Below are 17,386 nucleotides of genomic sequence, written 5' to 3' on the forward strand. Positions count from 1 at the left end.
GTGTCAAACTAGTAACAAAAGGGGAGGATAGCTAGGGAAAGTGTGAGCGTTCAGCACAAAACTGGGACATTAAAAACAAAATTAATCCAGAAACCGACAGACGTGAACAGAAGGAAGTTCTTGAATCGTCTGTACACCAATCTCAGGAACCTGGGAAACAAACAAGATGAATTAGAAGTGTTCATTTATGACCATAACTTTCATCTAGTTCAGGGCTGAAAAAACTTTTTAGACTGGGCCCCACTTTTCATCCCTGCAGTTAGCAGGGCCACCCTCCCCAAACTGTCTAATGTAATCCAGCTGACAGAAATTTTGGTGTTGTGTGTGTATTCACATTTCTATACAGGTTAAGAAAGTTTTTACATTCTATAGCCTTATGTTCTTACACATGCCCAAAGGGTTTCTATCTATCTATCTATCTATCTATCTATCGGAAAACCCTCTGGGCACGTGTAAGAACATAAGTCTGTAGAATGTAAAAACTTTATTAATCGGTTTAGAAATGTGAATACGCAGACATAAAAACAGTAATATAGCTCAGTATTTTTAATGAGATGGATGAGCCTGAAACCCAGCAGCTGACTGTTCTGTGGCCCCCTTACAAAATTTCATGCTCCCCTGAAGGGACCTGCCCACCAACTTTGCTCACCCCAGATCTAGTTGGTATTACTGAAACCAAGAAGGATGGTGTCCGTGACTGGAATCCCTGGTTATAACCAGGGATCCCAGAAATCCATTTGCCTTGGGGAAAAATTAGAAAAACACAGAATTTGTGTTTCTACACACAGAGTATCTTTAGTTTTTTTTTTTACATTTTGTGGTAAATAAAACAAAAACAAAGATAACAAAAACACACACACAAGCCTCTGTTATCCATGTCTCTGTATTAACTGAACCAGGCTGACAGACTGAGCCCCACCACCTAGGTCTGAAACTCTATATGTCATCCAGATATTTGGATGTCTGATCTTATCACAGTCCCAATTAGATCCGATAAACAGGATTCCACTGTATCCATAAAACATTGCAGTCAGCTGGTACATCTTTTTTTCATTTTACTTGAAAAGAATAGGTTTTTATTGGTGTTTATGAGAATTTTTTTTTAATCACAGAAAATTAGGATCCCTAGTTATAAGCTTATGTAGGAAGGATTGAGTAGGGAAAAGGAACAGATGTCCATGGTGACAGTGGTATAACAAAACTGAGTATGTGAGTTTGTCACCATTTTAAAAGGCCAAGTTTGACTTAAGGGTGATAGTCACTGAAGACATGTGAGATACGGGAACAGGTCATCATAATAAAGATACCTTGGAGCATGGCAAAAGGCAATGTGATAAAGAGTTAGGTGAGTGAGTACATTGCTGGTAGGTCTAGGAGCCTGAGATGATTGGATCATGGTTGTTGTCCTTTGTTTTGGGTTAGGCAAGGATAAGTAGTAGGAGGGGATTGAGCAGGGAGTGGTACTCAATATGAAAAATGGCATTACCTGTTTCCCAGTTACTGATAACTTTCCTCTGAATTATATGGAGTGCTTATTGATCAACATCCTAACAGACAAAGCACAAGATCAGAATTAGTTGATGCCTGCTACAGACCTCTAAATCACAGTAGTGAACAAGATGGCAAGCTCCGTATACATGTCTATAACATGGGCAATGAACTGGATGTGGTTCACCAGGGTTAGGAATCTGCTGCTTTATTTACCTGCTCCTCTGCAGGTATTGGTGCTTGAAGCTCCTGTTGGCCACAGATCACCGTTCCAGGCCAATGGGAGCTCTTTGAAGTGGCATAGACCAGGACACCTCTTCCCGCAGCTCCCATTGGCCAGGAATGGCGATTCATGGCCAATGTGAGCATCAATGGCTGTACCTCTGGAGGCAGAGGTAAATAAGGCAGCGATAGCCTGAAAAGGGCTAGTAGCCCTAGTGAACTGCATCCAGTCTGCAGGTTAGTTATTCCCACAGCTGATCTATAATGTGTAGGAAAATAGCTGTGTGATCATAGAGGACTTCAGTCTGAGTGACATATACTGGAGGTCTCATGCTACCAATACAGGTTGAACCCCTTTAATCTGGAACTATCATGTCTGGCAACGTCTGTAATCTTGCATGATTTTAGTTAGCCGGATGACCAGTTATCATGGCTGTGGCCAAGCTTCCCATGGTCCCGTAAAGTTTGTTTACAGCCAGCAGTTCTGGCTCTCAATGTTTTTTGCTGCTGTTTAACCGTAATTTACCTCTAAATATCTTCTAAGAGCCTATTAGGCAGTGACAGTATTGGTAATGTGCCTGAAAATATTGACCTCCCATCGTCTGGCAAATTCTCTTGTCTGGCAGTTGTCAGGACCTGAAGGTGCTGGATGAGAGAGGTTCATCCTGCACTGAAACATCCTCGGGATGCCTAAATATGCAAGGTATTTCTCCACACAAGATTAGATGGCTCTCTCTACAACCTGGCAAGGCTCAAAACTAAGGTCAAGAAAGTCCTCATTAGGGAGCTCATCTTCGCGGATGATGCAGTTCTCGTTGCTCATAGTGAAGATTCGCTACAGTCACTGATGGATTATCTGTCCAGAGCCTGCAAGTTGTTTTCCCTTGACATAAGCTTGAAGAAAACTGTTGTATTCACTGAAGGCATACCTCAGTGACCCAATGTCATTCTGGATAACAGCCCATTAGATGTGGTTCAACAATTCTGTTACCTTGGATCTACTGTCACCACAAACCTATCCTTGGATGAAGAACTGAACATCAGAATTGGGAAGGCAGCTAATATTTTTGGCAGACTTGCAAAATGAACATGGAACAATCCTAAGCTGACAGTGAAAACAAAGATACTACTCTACCAGGCATGTGTATTATGTATTCTGCTATATGGTTCTGAGGCATGGACCACCTAGTCAAACCAGGAGAAAAAAATTTGAACAGCTTCCATCTTCGCTGCTTCCACAGAATTGTGAATATTAAGTGGCAAGATACAGTTTCAGATGCCGACGTCCTGTCAAGATCTGGCATACCCAGTCTCATAGTGATCCTCAACAGCAGAAGACTATGATGGCTTGGTCACGTGAGAAGAATGGGTGACAAACATCTTCCCAATGAAATCTTTGGTGAACTGTCATGTGGGTTGAGAACAAGAGGAAGACCAAAGCTAAGATTCAAGGATACATGCAAAAACTCCATGAAAAAATTCAACATCGATCCAAAATCTTGGGAATCTACAGCATCAGATCAGAATACCTGGCAACGATTGCTACAACAGAGCACATCATCCTTTGATAGTATATGTGCAAGCCACACAAAAGAAGGAAAAATTCTTGGACTCAAGAATTTGGAAATAGACTGACATGCAGTTATTGCAATCGACCATGCAAATCCAATATTGGACGGATAAGCCATGAGAGAAGCTGCAGACTCAAACGCTGCCCATAGATCCTCACCGCCACTGCTAACCACCATCTCTCAAGATGAAAAGGAGCCATGTATACAATTTCCTAATTCAAAAATTGTTGCATGCAACACAGGGAATTCTATAATATACCTGGTAATGATAGATTAAAACAGTGAAGGTGTTTAATACTTGATTACATATATAATGTGCAAACAAAGTAGAGTCCAGGTCAGTGATACAGTAAACCCTCCATTTAACAGGCTAATAGGGGTAGAGTTGTCTGTTATTACCGAAAGTCCGCTAATTGTGAAGGTTTACTGCCCCCTCCAAAAAAAAACCCCAAAACAAAACAAAAGAATCCCTTGTCACTAACCAGAGCCAACGCTGCTGGAGGAGCTGCTGGACCCCAGTGCCATGCACAGCCAGAGGTGCCCTGCTGCGTGTGATTGAAGGTGCCGCATGGCTAGAGCTGCCTCACCGTGTGCAGCTGGAGGCGCCCCTCTGTGTACTGCTAGAGGCGCCCTGTCATGTGAGGCTGGACCTGCCTCACCGCACTGGGAGTGGCTAAAGGCACTCCCCAACTTGCAGCCCGGAGGAGCTGCTGCCACCACCAGAGCCACCATGTGCTCCTCCCAGCAGGGGTGGGGTGTGTGTGCAAGTGCTGTCTGCCTGTGTATACTTCCCACCCTGGTAGGCAAAGCGCATGGTGGCTCTGGTGGAGGAGGTGGTGGCTCCTCCAGGCTGCAGCAGCAGTAAGTCCCTTTTTGTGGGGGGGGGCCAGGGGGGAGTGAAGGGGGATTTAGGATTTTACAGACCCCAGTGGACTTCGGGAACAATGGAGGACGTCTGTTGTTCCTGAAGTCTGCTAAATTGGGATCTGTAAAATCAAGGGTTTGCTGTGTATATGTGCGGGACTTTATGAGAGCCAGTTTCACAAAGCAGAAAACAGCTATGAGCTACATCAGCTGGGAGAGAGAATTTATTCACAAAAATGTGAATGAAAGAAAGTATTTCTGAGCACTTTACTAGATGCCTAAAAAACATAATCGAGGAAGAAAGTCATATTACTTTAAAAATTTGACCTGGTTTAGAGGGTAAGTGAAGGCAGCTGTAAAATGAATGGAAGACAGGAGGATTTGACATAATTAATATAAACCCAACACTATAAAACTGACAGAGGATACCAGGGGTACAAGGAGAGCTCCATGGCCAGTAAAGGGTAGTACAAATGAGTTTTTAAAGTGTGTTACGAGAAACAATAATTGCATTGGTCCATTTTTAGATGTAAAGATAGAATTGCACTCATAATGCAAAACTATTAAATAAATATTTCTGTTCTGTGTCTTAGGGAAGAAGCTGATGCTGTAGTCATAACACTTTTTTCTATTCCATGGGTACCTCAGGAGATGATTAAAACCAAGCTACTAAAGCTAGATAATTTTAATCAGCAGGTCCAGACTTACAACCAAAAGTTTAAAAGATCTGGCTGAGGAGCTTGCTGGACCATTAATGCTGATTGTTTTTAAGTCTTAGAATACTGGAGGGAGGTTTTGAAAGAGTGGAAGAAGGCTGATGTTGAGCCAATATTTTAAAAGGGTAAATGGGATGACCTAGCTAATTATAGACCTGTCAGTCTTACATCAAGCCTGGGCAAGCTAATAAAATAGCTGATACATGACTTGAGCAATAAAGAAATAAAAAGGAGGGCAGTATAATTAATTTGGGTTTATTGGAGTCCGTCAAACTAATTTGATTTTTATGAGATACATATATTGGCTGATAAGAGCAATAGTGTTTATGTAATAGACTTCTAGAAGGCATCTGATTTTTCTACCACATGACCTTTTAATTAAAAGCCTAGAAAGATATATAATTAACATGTAATACATTAAATGCATCAATAACTGGCTAACTGGTCTCAAAGCAATATCATGACCAGCATTATCACAGAGTAGTTGTATTTTGTAGTGGCCTTATGTGTTGTTCAGCATTTTAAAGAAAACATAAGCATCACTGAGGTATGCAGATGACACAAAAATTGGATGAGTAATAGATATTGAAGAGGACAGGTCATTGTGTAGTGGGATTTGGAGAACTTGGTAAGTTTGGCTCATAAAAACAATGTGTTCTTAATACAACTAAATTGAAATCTATACATAAAGGCATAAAGAATATAGGCCGTATTTACACAATGGCAGGCTTCGTCCGGTAAGCAGTGACTGTAAAACTGGTATGGGGGTGGATAAATGAGCTGAACATGACCTCCCAAATGTGATGCTATGGCCAAAAGGCCTAATACAGTCCAGGGATAGATAAGTAGGGGAATCTCAAGTAGGAGTAGAGAGGTTATTTTTTACCTCTGTATTTGACACTGATGTTACTGCTGCTGAAATTCTGTGTCTATTTATGGTGTCCATGATTCAAGAAGAAAGTTGGAGAGAGTTCAGGGAAGAGCCATAAGACTGATTTAAGGTTTTAAAAACATGCCTTACAAAGACTCAAGGGGGTACCCATGTTAGTCTGTAGTTTCACAAAAGCAGCACCATAAAGAATAAGACTTTTATTTTTTAGGTAAAGAGCTTTTGTGGGTAAGACCCACTTCCTCAGATCTGTTAGTCTGTTTGTTTATTAATATCTAATCTTGTTTTTCTTTAGTGTTATGCATTGCTAGGCATGCCTCTCTAGTATCCAGAATATTTGAATATCTGGTAACCTCCCTATCCCAGGGCTGCTGGTTATGAAATAATTTAGTATACTTACAAGGGGACCTACATGGGGAGCAAGTATTTGATATGAGCCTCAATCTAGCAAGGAAAACTATAAACAAGATCCAGTCCTGGAAGTTGAAACTAAAACACATTTTAACAGTTATTAGTTAACCATTGAAACCGTTTATTACAGGCAGGGGATTGACCTGGAGTCTCCAGAAATTAAGGATGAATCTATAATTAAACAGTGTATACTGTGAAGAAAGTTCCAGAATTACATCTGACCAAAATTGGGAACCCTAATCACAGGTCAGCGTGGGTTCTTTCATTATTTTCAATTTTAAAAATAAGTTTGGATGTTTTTCTTACGGATATGTTCTAGGAATTATTTTGGGGAAGTTCTCAGACTTGTGTTATACAGAAGATCAGATTAGGTTATCACAATGGTCACTTCTGGTTTTGGGATATATTATCTACAAATCTTTTTTTGCTGAATGGGGAAAAAATCCCTCGTAAGTACTTACCATGGTCAAAGGCCTTATCCAATGCTCACTGCAATCAGTGTAAACAGCCTCATGACTGCCAGTGGGCACTGGGTAAGGTACTTTATACAAAAAATCAACAAGAGGCAACTTGGATCTTCTCTCCCAGATTTGGGAATTCTTGCAAAACATTTTACCGTAGCTGCTCCTCTGCTTCCCTACAACTCAAATGGGGATACACTAATAATAATTATAGCTCCTCAAATCGATGTGTTCTCTCTTGGCACATCAAGTGCCTGGCCTTTCTTCTGTTGTCCACTCCTTTGGTACATCCTCTTACTCTTGCCACTGTCTCTTCCAAATTTCCAACATCATAACCAGTATCTGGCTAAAATTTCTCAGCACATTGAGAATTTGGAGATTACTATTCTGCACGTATTAGATACTTAGTGTTATACAGTGCTTTTAATTTTCAAAGCTTTTTAAGAAACGATTGAAACACCTGCTTTACTGTGATATAGTGTTATTTGTATTCACATAGCACATTCTCTGTATGGAAAGACTTTATTAAATACTAAAGCAGAATTTCACTACAACTGAAAGCAGCGTAAGATGGGAGTTGGGGAAGGTCCATACTGAGTAGAGTGCATTACATAATAATGAAGGACCATCTTTCCACTAAGCAACTTTCTCTTGGTGTATTTCATACCTCTGTAATATTCTTGGATCAATATTTACTCTCTATAATCCATTCCCATCCTCTGTGCTTCTTGAGAGATATGAAGAAAAAGGGAGACATGATTTTCTTGACCCTTACAGGACAGAACACTTGCACAAACCACCTGATTTAACTCAACTGCTGAAACAACTCTGCAGCAGCATTCCAGAGTCTCCAAAACCAAGCTGGGGAACTTTTGACCAGTAGACAAATCAGTTGGAGGCCAAATGAGAAGCAAATAAAAACACCCCTGCTGCCCCAATCCACAAACCTCACTAATGTGGTCCCTGACTGTATAGTGGTTATGGGATCTGGGCAGGAGGGAGGGTGCAGGAGCAGGCTGCGAATTGGGGATCTGGGCAGGAGAGAGGGTGCAGGATTGGGTGAGGGTGGGTGATCTAGGTTGAAGTGGGGTGCAGGAGTGGGCTGAGAGTCTGGACAAGAGAGGGTGTAGAAGTGGGGTTAGGGTTTGTGTGGGAGAGGAGTGCAGGAGCAGGCTGCAGGTGTGGGGCTAGGTGGTAGGAAGGCTGCAGGAGTGTTTGGAGAGTGGTGTCTGGAAGGAGGATGTCAGGATGGGGATGAGGGGTCTGGCAGGGATGGGGCAAGAGCAGGGTGCAGGGCTGGGCAGGACAGGCGTGCAGGAGAGGGGTGTGGAGTTTGGGTTGGATGGGGGTGGAGGGTTTGGGGTGCAGGGTATGGGTGTGAGGAGGGTGCAGGAAAAGGATGGACTGGTTGAGAGGCATTGGGTCTGGTTGTTAGGGGTGTAACATATCTGCTCACCCCCAGACATACATGGCTCTGCGCCCCCTCCCTCTGCTGCTCTGATTGGCTGGAATTCTGGCCTATCATGGCAGTGGCATGAAGCCTCCGGGCAGTCTGCCAAAGTCACTGCTGCTCCCCCTCGCTTTCCCCGTTTGGGGGAGCAGCAGCAAATGGCAGCAGAGCCACTTCCTGCTCTCCTGTCTCGGCAGAGCCTGTGGTGTGGATCCGGGCTGCAGCTTGCCTGATCCGGCCTGTGAGGCTTGGGGCTCCAAACCCTCCACCTGTCCACGGGCCAGATCCTATGGAGGGGAGCCCTAAGCCATGAGGTCCGGATCCGGACAAGCTGCGGTTCCTATTGGGATCAGAGGTTCCCCATCCCTGCTCCAAAAGTTACAGACCTGGGAGAGCGAGCACTGGATTTTGCAGATTTCTCCTGCCAGTATAGCTAGTTAATCATTCCCCCTTGTGTTGCTGGGTTCAGTCTTCGGCTGTTGGGAAGGGCATTCACACTGATCAATTGAGTCCCTGTCACAACTTTCTTTCCCCTCTAGGGGCAGGGATTGTAGAGAGCGAGGTAGGCATTTAGCAGAGGAAGAGAGGAGAAATTATGTGGGCTGCTGCAGAAATAAGTATTCTGGCAGTGGAATAACAGTGTGTTGTGTGTGCCCGTGAAGTGTATCCTTATCAGAGAGCAAAGTATGTGCCTGTGGAGATGTCCAGATTATGGACAAGTGCATGGGACTGTTAGCTTTCTTGGCAGGCGATGGCGTACCTGTATGCCTGTACTTACTGGCACGCTAGGCTGAAGGTGCATTGGCAGGTGTGCGGCTAGGGAATGTTAGTAGGAGTGGCCTGCGTTGGTGTTCTTGCTTTGAAGTTGCAAAGTCTCCAGTATGTGTTTGCACATGCGTATCTGAGAAGGGTACTCTGCCTCAAGGGGTTGTTTTACACCAAGGCAGGGAACGGTAATACTGTCTCTTTTCTCAGGTGTTTCTCTGGGTGTGTTTGTATGCGTATGTGGTGTGATGAGTTTTTCTGGATTCTTTGGACACTGAACTCTTGGGCTAATTAGAAGCAGCCTAGCTTTTCTATTGGTTTGCTGCTCTAAGGCATGTCCTATAGCTGATCTTTATCCTTTGAGACACGATGAATTACTCTGACCAAACACCCATGAGCTAGGTACTGACACACTACTATAATCCCCTTAGGGCAGGTGCAAGGAGTGATAAGGTGCAGAAAGAATGCAGCCCATCATGCTGTGCTGAGCTTTGTTCCCATGTCAGGGCTTTCCCATCTCCAGTAGCCCCTTTGTTTACTTGCAGCTGTATTCTTCCTGAACCATTGAATTGAGGAGGAGTTACTGCAAGTGCAGGATAGGGTTAGCAGGTGTCTCAGCATACTGTAAAATAGAGAAGCACTGTAGCAGACTGAATACAGCAAGAAGATTGCTAGAAATAGGTTGGCAGAGGAGGCTGCCAGCAGCAAAATCACAAAGAGGAAATGACTTGCATGCAGCAAGGCTAGGCCTTCTTCATGCAATGGGTAGAATGAGATGCTGCTGAGGACTGAGCATTATTTTGTACTGCACAGCTATACAGTAGCTCTAAGGAGTATCGGTAAGGCTGGGATGGCAATTCCATTTAAACACTTTGTTTTTAATGTCTTATAACTTCAAAAATACTGAGTTGAAAATCTATGTGCTTGGCCTTAGCCTAAAACAAGTGGATATGTTTGGAGAAAGTTGACTGAAATTCTGTTAGACCATTTTTTTAATATTAGAAGTTTATTATATATCAATATATATTAAATTAGATGTCAAAATAATTAGCTAAACTCTTCTGCCATGGAGACTAGTAATTTTATTAGCTCCTGTAGCTAAACAAGATTGGGCCCAGTAAATGGGTGGGAGAACTCCAAGAGAAAGGGAGCAATCCATGTAACGGTCAGAATCCATCATGTTCTGGCTTCAAAGAACTGTATAGAAAGAAACAAATTGACCCATTAATTCTGAAAACCTCCCAGTGCAGTATGTAAGTTGCTATCTTTTGCACAGCTGCTACTTTGTCCCCTGAAAATTTCTAGTTGCTGTTCCATTTGCTTCTTTCGTTTCCTCACAGCATTTTTCCTTACACCTTGAGTTACACACCCCAGTTATAAGCTGACCGAACAATCACACACTTCATTTGGCACTGGAAGTACTCAGCCAAGCAGCAGCAGAGAACAACAACAACAAAAGCAGCAGCAACTACAGCACAGAACTGTGTTAAACATAAATGACTGAAAAAAAGGGAAAGTTTAAAAAAGATTTGACAGGGTAAGGAAACTGTTTCTGTGCTTGTTTCATTTAAGATGGCTAAAGCAGCATTTTTCCTTCTGTGTAATAAAGTTTTAAAGCCATATTAAGTCAAATGTTCAGGTGTAAACTTTTGAAGCAACAATAACATTTTGTTCAGTCTCAAACATTTCAGAGTTGTGAACAACCTCCATTCCTAAGGTGTTCGTATCTCTGACATTGTACTGAAATTTAAATTGTAAGCATTACATTGCTTTTAAGTCATTGTTATGGTTGTGCTTTTAGCTGGACAAAAGACGAGATGCTATAACATTGCTGCCCACTTGTATGAATGCCTGAAAAATATGGCCTTTAGTGAGGAACCATAGTATTATGAAATGTAGTATGTGGGTTGGAAGATAATTCAGCCTAGTGGAATAGGAAAATACTGAACTTGTATCGATAGTTGTCAATGCAAATATTGAACAATTTGTATTACTGGCCATACTTCATGTGGGCATGAAAGGAGAACCCCTTGAATGTAAACCCAGAAGATGGCAAATGGAGGCATTTCACTCTGAATAAGATGATTTAGGTGCTGAAAATGTCTTTCAGTGTTGACTTGAGATTGGCTTGCTGTGCATATTGTTAGACTGTAAATTGATTTAAGATAGGCTTGCTTTGCATATTGTTGGAGTGTTATGTTAGCTGGAGCAGTGCCAAAGCAATCCTATTGCTGACTACCACGTGAAACCACTGCTTCTCAGGCTTTGGTTTAAACCACAGGGGCTAAACACTTAAGAAGGATTCTCTATCAAGTGTTCAGTGTGAACTCTCAGCCCTTTTAACTGACGTGTTTCACTTAGCACTGAGGTTTGAGGAAATAATCTGCTGGTCAGTGGATTAGATGAGTGCTGTGTTTCCCTCACTCGCCTTCGTCCAACCCCATTCTGAATCACCTTCAGTTGGCTGAGGCTTCTAGGCTGAAACTTTCAGGCTGGCAGTAAGGCTATGATCTGAAGAAGTGGGTCTGTCCCATGAAAGCTGATCACCCAATAAATTATGTTGTTAGTTTTTAAAGTGCTACATGACTGTTTTTTTGTTTTGATCCTCCTCTGTGTCTGAAAAAACAAGGTTTTAGTGCAGTGCTAGAGAATATGATCCTGGAAGTTCTGATGTGCTAAGCCTTAAGAAGTGCAAGGTCCCATTGCCAGAAGGTACTACCCACCTCTGTTTGTTTTATCCTGTGTTTGTGGTAGGATGAACCTGGCCATGTTTGCTCAGCTGCCTTGCACCTGACTGCTGACTGCAGAGGGATTGTCACAGAGTTTGTACTTCACAGTGGGAAGCTTTCGTTTAAACTCTCTAGCTTTTTGGAAACTCAAAGGGGCAGGGGAAAGATGGATGTGGGGCAGAGCAAGGCGATGGCAAGAGAGTAGGTCTGATGTGATCTGAGACTCAGTCGCCCTTCCAAGACAATGTAAGTTCTTCTTCTAGAGGCAGAATGTTATTGCTATCCCTTCTCTCAAAAACTCATTCATGATATTCCGTGCTGCACCTGCTGTTGGGAAAGGGGTTCAGAGGCTGGAAACAGTTCTGTCTTCATTTGTTCTTTCCAGGCACTGATGAGAGGTACAGTGGCTGGAATTTTCCCTGATGGGACTTTGTCAGCAATGCTGGCAGAAGGGGTTAATTTTTGGTCTGGGTGGAAATCTAATGAAGGGCTGCATTTTTCTTCCAACCAGAAGGGAAAGAAGGGGCTGCATTTTCCTGTGACTGGGATCGGGGAGGAAGTTGTTGTGAAGCAGTCTGTGTTAGTCTTGAGTGCCACCAAGAGTTAATCACACAGTAGAAAATGAGTTTTAGGAATCCAGCCTGATGCTGTTTTATGGACTCAGTAGTTCAATTGCTCCTTTTGTGTGGAGGGAGCTGCCGAAGATAGAGCATATCCTCAGGACTAGAATACACACAGCTCTTTATTCCAGGGAGCAGCTGAGTTTCTGGCAGAGCTTATATCCCTTTACTGCACCAAGGATAGGCCTGGTGTTGTTTCCCCAATTTGATTCTGTCTTTTGACCTTCATTTCAACTCTCCAGAATGAATTGCTTAAAGTGAATCCAAAGGGCTTTCCTGAATCCATTTCCGCCACCCTCACTGGAGCAGTGAATACATGCTGTCAAGAGCTCCTGTTCACTGTTCCCATTGCATTGACTTACAGTACACTGTTCAGAAAGGCGCCCAGTAAACGCTGTTCTCCCCTGGAAACGCCTTAGCATTCTGGACTTTGCGCTCTGGAAATCATAGTGTGCCTGACCTCTTACGGAGGTGATCAGGTGACTTGGTGTAAGCAAGTTTTCTTTATTCGTAAGGATGTTGGTGACATGAGGTTTGTGTGTATCTCCTGGCAAAACGATTGAATTATTGGACTGATCCTGGATTGGAACCCCCGGGCTGGATTGAAGTCTTTCTTGGAATGGTAAAAGAAATAGCAAGAAAATCCAGAGAGTATTTTTAGTAGATTTTTTTAAACTGTCTTCAGTTGGGGACATACTGCTGGCCTGGGTACAGTTTCACAGCTGCATATACAGTAAACTCTTGTTTAACCTGTTTTTGATTAACGGGCACTCTTGAGTAGCCAGCATGACTCACAGACAGGCAGATCTGGTCAGTGGACACCAGGCGGGAGCATGGAGAAGCGGCCTCAGGGCTGGGATTTGTACAGAGTGTGAGAGCAACACCCCACCCCCCCGGGGTGGGCGGGGGCAACCCACTCATTGCTGCCATGCATCCCTCTGAGCTTGCCTTAGTGCAGCTGGCAGGAGAAGCGACCTCAGGGCTGGGGTTTGTACACAGAGAGGGAGAGCAGCTCCCTGTCCCACCCCCGCGGTGCTGCCCTGAGTCCCTCCATCCTGCTCTGCATGTGGCTGGTGGGATCCTCTGCTCTCTCACCCAGCGTGAGTACCCTCTGTTATAGAATAGTTGATTATCCGGCAACCTCCCAGTCCCATGGATGTCGGATATCAAAGAATTTACTGTACAAAGGGATCAAGGAAAAATCCAGAAATTGCCTTAACCTGAGACTGAAGTAACCTTGTGATCTTGATCCCCTTTTGCTATAGATGTAATCAGTCGCTCTTGACTGCATCCATTACAGAAAGAATGCTACAGTGCCCTTGAAGTTTTTCCTTGTATATTTCAAGTATATGTATAAACTTTTTTTAGTCATTTGTTCTGGTTTCAAGTGTTTTTCTTTGGTCTACAATCTGTGGCTTAGGTTACAGTAGAATTTGGACTTGCAACTCACAGCAGGTGTTGATACAACAAATGGAAACTGTAGCATAGACAGGGAATTGACACTTAATTGTCAAATCCAGTGTGAGTAAGTTTAAAGGACACAGTGGTGAAAACATCTGAGCCCATTTTGTATATCTACAATCAGGGCAGCTTTGTCCACTGGGAATTACAGATCCCATTTCTGCCAATGTAGACATAACTTAAATGTGATACACTTTTTGTATTTTTAAACAAGTTCAACTGTGAGGGCCTGTTTCTTATTTTGTTGTAAAGAGGATTGTTGCCACTTCAAGGCCTGTCTAACTTTGTGTCCCCAGAAGCTATAGATCTCAAGCGAATTGAGCTTTTTAATATGTGTTATACATGGGGGGAGGGATAGCTTTGTGCATTGGCCTGCTAAGCCCAGGGTTGTGAGTTCGACCCTTGAGCAGACCATTTACGGGTCTGGGGCAAATAGATTAAAAAAAAATCTGTTAGGGATGATGCTTGGTCCTGCCAAGAGGGCAGGGGACTGGACACAATGACCTCCTGAGGTCCCTTCCAGCTCTATGAGATGTGTATCTCCATATTTGTGTGAGAGTTGTTTGTAATGGTTAGTTCAGAACTGAAAAACTCCATTCATTAATAGTAGGAATGTTTTCCCATTATGACCTTCTTTTTTTTTCTGCAGAATTTCATGTTTCATTTAAATAACTACAGGGGTAGGCCACATGGCTCTAAAGAAAATCTGACCAAAGTGGCCCAGTTCATGGGTTTCTTAGGCTGTGACAACACTGCCATTTTCAGTGCTAAAACTTTAGGCCTTCAGGGGCATGGAAAACACCCTTCTGTGTGATAAGTCTTAGCACTAAAAAGCGCAGTTATGGGCAGTACCTTATCTCTAGGACCCACGCTCCTGATGATAAAGCTACCACCCCTCATTTGAAGGGCATTTTTTTTAAATCGCTGAGAGAGCTGTCTTTTGGTGATAGTCACTAGACTTCCCATGTCTCAAGACGGCAGCAGTCTTGCTGTAACGTGGGTAGTGTACGCATACCTCTGTTTGCAGGCAGGCACTGTACTCTCCTCGTTTGGCAGCCTCTGTAAACTGATGAGGGCAGTTACCTAGGCAATGTAAAATCAGACAGCGAGCGAGCGAGAGATTTCCACCTACTTTTTCAAAAATGTTCACTTACTTTGTGCACCTCCGTGGTTTGCTTTTTTTTTTTTTTTTTTGAGACTCCTGAGACCTGGTTTCTAAGGTGTCTGAAACTGCATATCCAATAACCTAGGTAACCCAATTTACTAGACATTTTTGAAAATTGGGCCTTGGCTTATTATAATCTCAGTACATCAGATTCTCTTTTCTTTTGCTTTCTTCACAGGTGGCTAATGCAGTGTTCATTCCACTTTGCCACCTGCTGCTGGCTGGGGTATGGAGTACTAAGTGTTATGCCTGTGACTTGAGCTTGCTTGCATCAGGCAGGAAAATTAAGATGGCTGTTCTAGCTCTGCATCATTTTACTCTCTAGCTTCTTTCCATATGGTCTCTTATGTAATATTTTGTTTTGGTGTTGCCTGACTCAACAGAGTCTGGCTGTCCCAGTTCCTTTTCTTCTGTCTGGGTCTGAAGATGTGTGTTTTAGAGACTTGGATTACCCCATCAGCACCACTACCTGCACATGCTTTCACCCTCTAAAGTGCCTTTTAGTTTCTCACTTCTTGCATCGTCCCTCTTACTTGTCTCCTGCTGGAGTGGAGTGGAATTGCAGCTCAAGCATACATCCCAACTCAGTAGGTGCTCCAGGCCTGGAGCATCCAAAGAAAAAAAAAATTGTGTGTAATCTTCCCCTGCCGGTGCATCCTGCCTGCCAGTCGTTCTGCAGATCCTCCCCTTTCCCTCCGTCCCAGCACCTCCCACCTCCTGTGGGTCAGCTGTTCCATGGTGTGCAGGAGGCACTGGGAAGAATGGGGGATAAGATGCATTATGGGAGGGAATGGAACTGAGTTGGAGTAAGCAGGGAAAAGGTGGGGTGGGAAGAAGCAGGGTCTTGGGAGGGTGGAGTGGGGTGGGGCCTCGGGCAGAATGGGCATGGGAAAAGGTGGTGTGTGGCACAGGGCTGTGGGGAAGGGGTGGGGCAGGGCCCGGGGTTGAGTAGGGATTAAGCACCCTCAAGGAAAATAGGAAGCCAGCACCTGTGAGCTCAAGGAAGGAAATAAAGCTGATTTTATTGTATCCTCTGTGGGCATTTTTCCCTTTCCCAGGTGATCTCCTGCTTGACAGCTGGAACATCTTTCAAGTTTCAGTGATGCCAGGAGAGATCAGTGGAGTGTTGATGAATTATTGATCATTTTATTGTGCTAGCATTTTTGTTTCCTCTCTCACCATGATGCTCTTTCTGGACTGTTGGCACGACGACCTTTTTAATCGAAACGGGATCCTACATGCTAATGCCTGCTCTTCTGCTGAACATTATGAGCTGACCTGCGGTTGAGAGAAGGACACAATAAAGAAAGGAAGGAACATGTGGGTGCCCATTTTATCCTCCTTTAAGGAAGCTCAGACTCACCGAATGTTGGACAAGACACCTACACGGTTAGGTTTATTTTAGAGCTGTTATGCCCTTTATCTGAAACATCTAGAATTGGATACCAGATGAGCTGCACCATTGACCTGCTCTAGTCCAACAGCTCTTTCATCATATTCTACTTGCTCCTGGGTAAGGCAGCAGATCTTGCTTCCTCTTCACTTGGTGCACACTGACCCAAAACAAACATGTCATCTGGATGGAGCTCCTAACTAAGCTGTCTCAAGGCCTGGTAAGCAGGGGTTGTGGCTGGAGAAGATACCAAATTCCCACATACCACTTCTTTTTGGTGAACTCAGCTGCTTTTCTTGAGAGTAATGGTTTTGTTTCAGTTGTGTTCTCTACTTTGTTTTATGTGCTTTGGTTCTGATATTTATTCCGAATGGTTTCACACTGCTTTTTCATTCTTCTTGTCATAGGCTCATTGTAGCCTGTAACCTTGGGCTTAGTGGAATCCTGCTATGTGTGTCTAGCCAATGTTCCCTGTGTACCATTAACTTATGGAGTAGGAATTCCTAATTGGCTCTTCCTCCTCTAGAAGTTGGTCTCTTGATATTCATCCTAGATAGTTTGTAATTTGTACTTTCAATCTAGAAATGTTAATGACCATAAAAATTGGTGCAAACTAAGGAATTAAATTCAGGTTTGCAAGTCAGAACGTGACTGTTTTCTGATCCTGGGTCTTCCACTAAGATTTTGGGCAAGTATTTTATCTTCCCTGTCTTTCTCTGCTACCCTAGTTTAAAATCTGCACAGCTGTTTGGAAGTATGGAGTGCTGTATTGCTAAGTATACTTATTCCCACAACTGGGGTTACAGTTCTGCTCTCCTTGATTTATGCAGAAAGTTCTCTTCTGTCTCACCTCCCTTTACCTCACTCTTGCTTGTCTTTACTGACTGGCTCCTGGCACTGAGCTGAAGCGAAGCCTCTCCTACAGTGAGATGCCAGCCTGCCCCTATGTTTGAGTGCGCAGTGATTCCTTGTTTTCTCATGTCTGCAGCTACTGGAGAAAAGTCTGTAAATGAAGGGGAGGGGTGGCAGCAAGGAGTGAAATATTTTGGCTTAATAAACCATCAAGGCAATCAGCTGGGACATTCCACAAGACTTTAAATGATTATACACTAAACTATACAATTCACTAAGAAACATACACTCCCTGGAACTGTGTAAAGGAGTGCACCATGCTCCCCATA

The 17,386-nt window shown here is 43.4% G+C and overlaps 1 protein-coding gene across 5 annotated transcripts in view; it reads left to right on the forward strand.

Moving 5' to 3' along the window:
- DAGLA (diacylglycerol lipase alpha) overlaps nt 1–17,386 on the forward strand; it is a 103,360-nt gene that overhangs the window by 24,149 nt on the left and 61,825 nt on the right. For 3 of the 5 annotated variants that reach the window (XM_074998044.1, XM_074998048.1, XM_074998049.1), the window contains exon 2: nt 6,292–6,407. The exons of 1 other annotated variant lie outside the window; for it this stretch is intronic. The gene's annotated coding sequence lies outside the window, so the exon portion shown is untranslated. Of the gene's footprint in view, nt 1–6,291; nt 6,408–10,335; nt 10,375–14,990; nt 15,039–15,870; nt 16,426–17,386 lie in introns of those variants that run through there. One more of the 5 variants, XM_074998045.1, reaches the window with a different exon arrangement.

The sequence above is a fragment of the Carettochelys insculpta genome, chromosome 6 (assembly GCF_033958435.1).
Source record: "Carettochelys insculpta isolate YL-2023 chromosome 6, ASM3395843v1, whole genome shotgun sequence".
Lineage (NCBI taxonomy): Eukaryota > Metazoa > Chordata > Testudines > Carettochelyidae > Carettochelys > Carettochelys insculpta.